The sequence below is a fragment of the Solea senegalensis genome, linkage group LG5, assembly GCF_019176455.1.
Source record: "Solea senegalensis isolate Sse05_10M linkage group LG5, IFAPA_SoseM_1, whole genome shotgun sequence".
Lineage (NCBI taxonomy): Eukaryota > Metazoa > Chordata > Actinopteri > Pleuronectiformes > Soleidae > Solea > Solea senegalensis.
The window spans coordinates 11,338,803-11,347,682 of record NC_058025.1 but is presented as its reverse complement, the minus strand read 5'-3'; the positions used below and the strand labels follow the sequence as shown (position 1 = coordinate 11,347,682).

The 8,880-nt window shown below is 42.9% G+C and overlaps 1 pseudogene; it reads left to right on the top strand.

Moving 5' to 3' along the window:
• Window positions 1–5,922: 5,922 nt before the first annotated feature.
• LOC122769434 lies at window positions 5,923–7,897 on the top strand (annotated as a pseudogene).
• The last annotated feature ends 983 nt before the right edge of the window (window positions 7,898–8,880 follow it).

The following is an 8,880-nucleotide window of genomic DNA, read 5'->3' as shown; positions in this document are numbered from 1 at the left end:
GAGGAAATTGCTCGTTCTGATTCGCTGGCTGTCATTTATCAGCTGCCTCATAGAAACAATTTAACAACGTCTGCTAATCAGATTCATGAGACTGTTACCAAACACCTAAATGAGCACGGCTGCGATCCCACGTTCACAAATCAGATGGAGCTACAGAAACGAGAACGTGCCTCAGTAGTCGCACAATTTTGGGAAGAATCATTTACATAAGGCGCATCCTTATTAATGCAGCTGTGTTGCTGAGTTTCCCGTCTGTCGCTTTTGTTTAGTTGTTCAGAGTTGTTCAGAGTCAACATGCAAGTTGAACTCAACACAGTCAGGTTAATGCAGACATCATTTTTTTTAGCATATTTCTATGTAACAAAAGAATGAAATGGGTATGAAGTTACAAAGCAGAAAAAGAACACATAAAACTTAGCAGGCACAAACTTGAGGAGGATATTTAGCTGTTTTGGGATCGCAACTGGACAGATGCATTTGTTGAATATGTGACACACGAGCAGAGGCGATCTCTTCATCCCTGAAAGGTTCACACATGTGTTTAATTACATTTATTGTCTGACTGTTTCCAGTGTGGGCAGTTGTTCCTTCTGTATCTGCTTAGTAGAACAGCCAGTTGCACCAGAAATGACACGACTACTGAGAGCGAGAAATGAGAATGAATTTAGAATTACTTTTTAATTTCCTAGATTAATTGCATTCACACTACTTCCCAGTGTTGCCATTACCACTGTTTTCTGTGCCGCAGACACCTGCCCACATGTGATTCATCCAGGACTATTGCAAACAGCATCCAATCCAATCCATAGCTATGACTGTCCCTGGTGTTGCTGCTATTACATAAAACTGTCTCATGTCTGCACCCACCAGAAAGGAGTGGAGGTCATTTCTGTGTTCCTCTCTGTCGTGGAATTGTGGATGAGTCACTTGTTGTCCTTAAAGCTCCAGTTGCCAGCTGCAAACTGGATCCCACTTGTTAGACTTAGAAAAGGACATGTTCACTCGTTCTCCTGGCAGTTGTGAATGTTGAGTAGTTTTTTTTTCCAGGTGGTTGGTGTTTGGGCTCAATGGAAGAAGCAGTCATAGTGATATCCTGACTGATGCTGCGTTAAGTCGGACACTTAGGCAACTTTCAGGGTACCAGGCTGAAATGACTCATAATTTCAGTTGGTGTAACTCAGATCTGATCTTTCTAGGGCTAAGAAGACACAAATATCTAATTGCCAATAACAATTTTCAAATCAGATTTGTGTCTCTTATATATATATTCGATATGTGGCAATGTGACATGAATGAAAGCAGTCATATCAGGCACCGACAGTGTGCACGGGCTGAGCATCGACGTCCTCAATTTGCACCGAAGAAGCCCGGCAAAAATCACACGACAGTGGAGGGAAAAGCTTCAAAAAAAGATTTAGTTTCCCCGAGAACTAAATCTCACTCACACATTTGCTCAAGCAGCTTTTCCTTATAGGGGTTTAAAACAAGTATATTTCACTTCTCCCATTTCAATATGGAGTGAGTGGTCTCACAAATATGATGTTTTCTGTTGTTGATGACAAATGTATTTGAGATGGCAGTCATGTCCAGATGCAAAATCTAATTTGAATTGAATAATAATAATAATGGAAAAAAAACATAGCAAGTCATCTGAACCTAGTCTTGAATCTGGTTCTCTTCCAGCGTCTGCTGACAAGTCAAGACCAAGCACCGAGCACCAAAGACCCGAGATGTATGTCTCTGCTGCTGTTGAGGCACTTAAACTCCATCCCAGGGACATAACTTGACCAGAGAGTGACAGATTTATGAGAACGACACATAGGGTTAATGTGGAGCCTGTGGAAGTGCTTGTACTGCAGGATGACAATCTGTCTCAACTTCCAGACACTGACAATTTGTCTGAGTACATGGGAACTCTTACATGACAGTCTCCAGTAAAAGATTTAATCAAAGTGTACCTCTGCTCCCAGGCTTGACCGAGTATAACTGCAGCTTTCCAACAAGCCAACAAGGTTAAAATGTGTTATTTTATTATTCATGGGTAGGTATGAACGTTTCAGCTTGTAGACAACGTGATCACCTTTTAAATTGTCTGATTCTTTTTTCCCCAATCACGTTGAAGTGGATGAGTGTTTTCTGCAGGCAGTTAAATATAGACAGGCAGGAGGACTTCAGTGGAATTATGTTGTTTTCAGCAGTGGTTCTTGAAACACAATAGTGGACAGATAGATGTCAGCAAACCCGGGCAGCAAAAAAAGACAGCTCAGTGAACCATGATCATTTGGAACTTCCTCTTGTTCCCTTTGTAAATAAAATAGAATTGGAACTTATCCCAAGTTGTCAAGATTGTCACAAATGATTCAGCAAGAGCACAATAGAACACCCAAATGTAGGCAGTGAAGCACAACTAGGCAGGAAGATTTACTCAACACAAGAGGAAAAAGGCTTACAGCGTGCTCAGAAAGTCAAGAAGCAGTGGCATCAGCTTATAAGCACTTATATTTGTGTAATTTCTAAGGTCAAACACAAATATTAGGGATCAGTTTAGTGACCCAATGTTACAGAACAAAGAGCTCAGACTGGACAAGCAGTTAAAGGGGATTTATTCAAAGTCAAACTGAAGTCCAATGGAGGAGGGTGGGGGAGTGGACAGGCAGGCAGGGCTGAGAGAGTTAATTAGTCCAGGATCCAGGATCCAGGGCAGGTGAGTGAGCCAGGCGTTTGAGGCAGACAATAAAATTAGAATCTTCTCTAAAATATCACCCAGGAAAAACTTCAGAGAGCTGGCCAACACTGTTACCACGCTGTGGAAACCGACGATCTGGCAGTGGTTGAGAAGAAGAGCAGGGTACATATACTGCAGGTGATGAGGCTTGATTGTAGACAGCTGCGCAGGGAGAGGAGAGTTGGCCATGTCCACACCAAAGGAGGGTGGTGGTGTGGGTGGTGGTGGTAGAGCAGGAGAGCAGGCACATCCTGACAGCATATATACATTCACTGAATTTCGCTAATTAACAAATGAGACAGCAAAAAGAAAACACAGTGACAGGAAGCAAAACCACCTCACAACCTTATTATTATGTGCTCATTATACACACAGTTTATACAAAGTGTTTGCCAAAAAGAAGATAATAAAAATATGAAAAGAGATGTTTAGTAAATGCAACTTTACTTGTCTCGGTTTCCCTGGAGGACAGGCACAAACACAGGGCTATACACTATATCAGCAACATGAATACGACAATTGCATGGGTGTTTTTTTTATTTTCATAATGAACGATATTGACGACATATCCAATGTCCAATATCTTCTTTTTTCAATATAATTGAAACTACATGATGAGGTTGAAGCGTTCTCCGTGATCATAAATATGATCCATAAGAACAGGATGTCCTTAAATAATTATTCAGGTGAATGTCATTAAATACCTTGGTGTGCATGCAGTTTCAGAGTTATAATGTGGCCAAGATCTAATTGAAAGCTACCAAGAATGCCATATGTCTGCAAGAAAGTACTGATTCTAGTCTGTAATCTTGTTTTGAGGAGGAAAGATTAGAGACAGGCATGGATCATATTTTTATTATTGAAGCATGGAGGTTCATTTTGCAGCACAGGCCTGACAACAGCAGTTGGTGTCAATTCCCAAAGAGCTTAAGAGATGTTCTGTGTATGTAATTAAGTATTCTATAGTGAACAGGGTAACACGTAGTGTAGAGTAGTGGCTAGCACTTAAAGTTAATAACATAGGTCTGCAACCTTTCTGTGTGGAGTTTTCATTGTTTCTATCTAAATGAAATCTAAATCTCTGTGTGTTGGTCCTGGCGACCTGTCTCAACTGGGATTGGCTCCAGTAACCCTCACATGGAGGATAAATCAGCAGACAATGAATGAATGAATATTTAGTGAAGAATTTGGTGGTTAAAGAGGCTGATCTATTCCTTCAAAAACATTTTTTTTAACTTATTGCAGTGAAATTAGATATGTCATTTTCTTCCAGCATTTTCTTTTTCTTTTTAATTAAGAGAGACTTAGCTTGATTAGACAGCAAACAAACAACATATCTGCAAAGCAGCATTTCAGCCAAAGGTGCCACAGGCAGTTTTATATTGATTGCACTATTGTACGGTTATGCACATGTGTGGACGTGTAAATAAGTAATGTCATTTTGGTTCAGAAAATACATTCCCTGGTTGCACGCTGTAACAACTCACTGACGACTCAAAGTCAGAGGGATCAGGCAAAAGTAAATTTACCAAGCTCAAAAAAAGGTTTCTACTACAGAGGCAGTCAATATGAAGTGGAGTCAAAGAGTAAAAAAAAAATGAATATTGCACACAAACACAGGCGATGTGCTGGAAAGCGTTATGGCTGCAGATAAAACAAAGTGGTAGAAACTCAAAGATGAGCAGTGGTTATATACTGAGGTAAGTTCACTTGACACGGGTGAAACTATCTGAGGTGGAGCAAGTAATCTTGCAAGAACTGAGGTTGTCTGAAACAAGGTAGAATGTGTGCACGATGAGTAATGCCAGCAAAAACAAAACAGGACCTGCACTGAGAGCAGATGTCACACAGAAAAGTATTAAACAAAAACAGCATACATCTGTAAGGTTTCTATTTTTTACAAAAGGATAGTCGGCTCCAGAGGTACAGGTTTATTAAAGTCGATAACATAAATTCAGATAAGCCTTCTGACACAGCTTATAGTGAATCAACTGGTGGTTGGGTAAACTTGATCAATTATGTTATAAGTTCAGGTTTGACAGCTTTTCATGTGGCAGTTTGGTAAATTGATAAAGTGTGGTCACCTGTTAAGCATCATTTGGTTGTAGAGAGTACAGTATGGTCCTTATTTAGCATATTTGTGAAATGTGTCATTTATGTTCATTAGAGATAAGACAGAAATAGTTAGAATTACTAGTCAGAATCACGTCACTTCTGCTGTTCATGTGTATTGGGTTTGTCAGTTTGTCCCAGCCCTTACCTGCACGACCTCCTTCCGCACTTGGGTCCACTTCTGCACTCCACTGTTCTGATCTAGTGGATTTCTTTCCAAGACTTCTATTCCTCTTGTGTAAGTATCTGTGGATAAAAGCATCTGCTAAATGATTAAATGTAAATGATCTGTGACTCATCATACTAACGTAGATAGCTGAAACTGGAGTTAGAGATATCTACGACTGATTCGTAGATATCTATAATGACAGACGCCATATAAACATGAACGGCAAAAATGTGACGTCATTCTAACGAGTACAAACTGAATTGCGGATATTTGTCAGTGAATTAGTTAATTAATTCCAAATTTGTTGCATTTTTAAAAGCAATTCTTCGACTAACCCGTTAATCAGTTACGTCAGCCAGCAGATAAGCAAAGTAAAAGTCCTGTCTTTTACCCACTGGTCACACACACACACACACACACACAGTTCACACACAGCACTGTGAGGATTTATGGACTCTGGCCAGGAAATGAATTGCAGACGATGGGTGGACCGTGTATGCAGTGCATCTTGTTTCTTCCATTACATGCATGCAAATCATTGCAATTACTCCACCACTGCTGATCTAAATTTGAATTTGAGATTATATGTAGATGGAGATCTCTAATTCATATTTGGCATTGCATTATTTTCTTTTTCATCTCACAAGGCGAGAGAACAGGGGGGGGTTTAGGAGAGATGAGGAGCTTGAAAGGCTCCTGCTGCAAAAATATAGATACATAAATCACACATATGGATAATTAGTTCAGCAAGGCAAGGGCGATTGTGGGAATGGACGAGGCGGCTGATAAGCTGTGACTCCTCGAAGGATGAGTGCAACTATGTTGGAGAGACGCTGTCAACCGCAGGACATTATTGTTATCTGTTAATGAGGAGCATCAGAGTCATTTATAGTGAGGGAGAGAACTGAATATGTGAATGGAAAAGCCCGACAAAGACGCTGACACATGGGCGGGGGAGAGTTAGTGGCCTATTGTCGCCAAAACAAAGGGTAATGGTGTCCTTTGGGTTCACCAGCCATAGAGAAAGAGGAAGAAGGCTTTTTACACAACAACACACAAACCCTGGCAGCCATTCAGGAGGGCATTAGCCTCCTGAGTAGCTGGTTTTATTTGTAACCTTACAATCACAACGTTTCCATTAACAGTTAAGTTGAGCTAAACTCAGTAGCTTCACTACGATGTTTAACTCAATACTGCCCTTGTCCTAGTACACCAGCCAAATCCAGGGGGGGTGTGAACTGTGCTGAGTGCCTAGGCTTAAGTCCGAGTGAATATATACATGCAATAGTATTTCAACCATCAATCACATTATCTAGGTGTGAGAAATTCAATTTCATACAATTTCAGTCATGCAAACATGTTACTTTAAAAGTTCAAGTTTAGTTGGACTAACACCCTGATTCATGTAAATGTACTGAATTTTAAAGCAGGGATTTACACTGACCATTGGAGGGGAAGGTGAACAAATGGCCATTTTCCACCACACAGCCCCACCATGTTTTTTTTTTTTTTTTGGCAATAGTACCTGGCTTTCTTCGGAAGTGGCTGGGCCTTCCACGCAGTCTCACCAGCGCTGCACTGTACGGGATGAGTAACATCCTGCAACTGCCCTTCAGTGGTCTCACGGAAGAATTCATGGTGGTAGGCACCAGAGAAGCCCTACAGTACAGGGACTCCAGGGACTGCAAGGTGTCATCAGCTGGCATTGAGGTGAGGACAGGAAGGAAGTGGAAGGCTGGGAAAGCACTGGAGGCAGCAGAGTCACGTCTGAGACAAAAGGCTCTGGTGGGCACTGTGGCGACAGGCAGAGCAGGCTTGGGTTATTTACCGAAGATCTGGTCAGCCAGGCCCGTGGCAAGGAAAGACACCATCTACTCCAGGAAGAGGTCCGAGCAGGCGTAGAGGAAGAGCGAGTGAGCAGGGCAGCGGGACTCCGGCAGCAGGGAGCGTGGACAAGGTGGGAGAGTGCATTGCAGCGCAGGATCACCTGGACAAACATCTTACAGGCAGACTTCCATCGGGTCCGCTTCCTTATACAAGCTGTCTATGATGCCCTGCCAAGCCCAGCAAACCTCCATGTCTGGGGGAAGAGCAAGACACCTTCCTGCCTTCTTGGCTCTGGAAGAGGCTCCTTAGAACATCTCCTCAGCTGCTGCCCAAAGGCTCTGGCCGATGGCCGCTATCGTTGGCGCCATGACCAGGTGCTTAAGGCAATTGCTGGAGCTTAGTCTCAGCCATCAGCACCAGCAAACACCATCATGCTCCAAAGAAGGCAGTCCCCTTCATCAAAGCTAGAGAGAAACCCCGGGCACGCCCACAACTAACAACAGGCCTCCTCCACACTGCCTCTGACTGGCAGCTGCAGGTCGACCTGGGGAAGCAGCTGAGGTTCCCCCAGCACATTGTAACAATAAGTCTCCGCCCAGACATGATCATTACCTCTGAGGCTTCAAGACACCTGATCATTCTGGAACTTACGGTGCCCTGGGAAGAGCGTATTGAGGAAGCCAATGAGAGGAAACGCGCTAAGTACCAGCAACTGGTGGAGGAGTGCAAGGCGAGAGGCTGGAGAACCTTTTATGAGCCTATAGAAGTCGGCTGCAGAGGCTTTGCAGGGCGTTCACTTTGTAAAGTCCTCAGCCGTTTGGGTGTTACAGGGGCAGCCAAGAAGAGGGCCATCCAATCCGCGAGCAGAGCCGCAGAGAAGGCCACAAGGTGGCTTTGGATTAAGAGGGCTGATCCGTGGACTGCTACTGGGACGCAAGTCGGGACTTGATCAACCCCGACTGGGTCGCCTGGGCGAGGGTGTATGATGTTGCAAGACCCGAAACACCCAATGATCCCAGGATACATCACTGAGGATGCGTCCCAGTGCATCCTAGAGATGTTTCTTGCACAGGTACTTTTTTAGCCCCTGCTCTTGTGAGGTTCCAAGCGAGCTGAGTCAGTAATATGACTGTATGTCTGAATGCCTCACAGAAAGAGGCATGAGTAAGATGTCCAACACAAGAATCAAACCGATCAAATAAAAAGACTTTAAAATCCTGCAAACTTGTGTTAATCTCCAACAGTCACTAGTCACTAGTTTGTGTGTGTCCCATGTAAAGCAAGTCACGGCACTTTCATGCAGCCATGCTGTGACGACGCCCACAATGAGGAGGTACTATATTGTAATGGAAAACCATACCAAACCGTGCAGAGCCGAGGCGAGGCGTGCCAGGACTGTGTAGTGGAAAAGTGCCAAAAGCTACAAAGAGGCACATAGAGGAATTTAAAAACATATGCCAACAAAGGAGACTATAGGAATTTGGGGTGAATAAGCAGTTTAAGACTCTATTCTAAGTCCAGTACAAGATATGCATGTTTGTAATTATGCAAATAAGTTTCAGAAAATCCATTCCTTACAAAACACCACAGAGAATGCAGATTAGCTTAGAACTTATTTTTTAAGAGACTGTGTTGACTGAGCACCTGCGGAGATTTATGTGATACATGTGACCCAAAGATGATTGCCTCCATATTTTAATCTTATTTTCATGATGGCAAGAAATCACAGTTTACAGTGTGTCCATTGAATTAAAACGGTGGGAAAGAAAAAATGAGGAGATGCTAATCTCTTCCCCAAACTGCAAGTATTGAGATTTACTTTTCATTGTGTTCGATTTTGGCCAAAGGCTGGCTACTCTGAAACACACACACACACACACACACACACACACAATGCGTGCATGCATGCGCACTCGCCAACATACACACAATACACAATACAACACAATAACAAGCCCCACAGTGACAATAAAAGGTTAATGAACAAACACACATCAAATGGCAGAGCATCAGAACTAGGATTCTTTCACGCAGAGACGAGCCAACA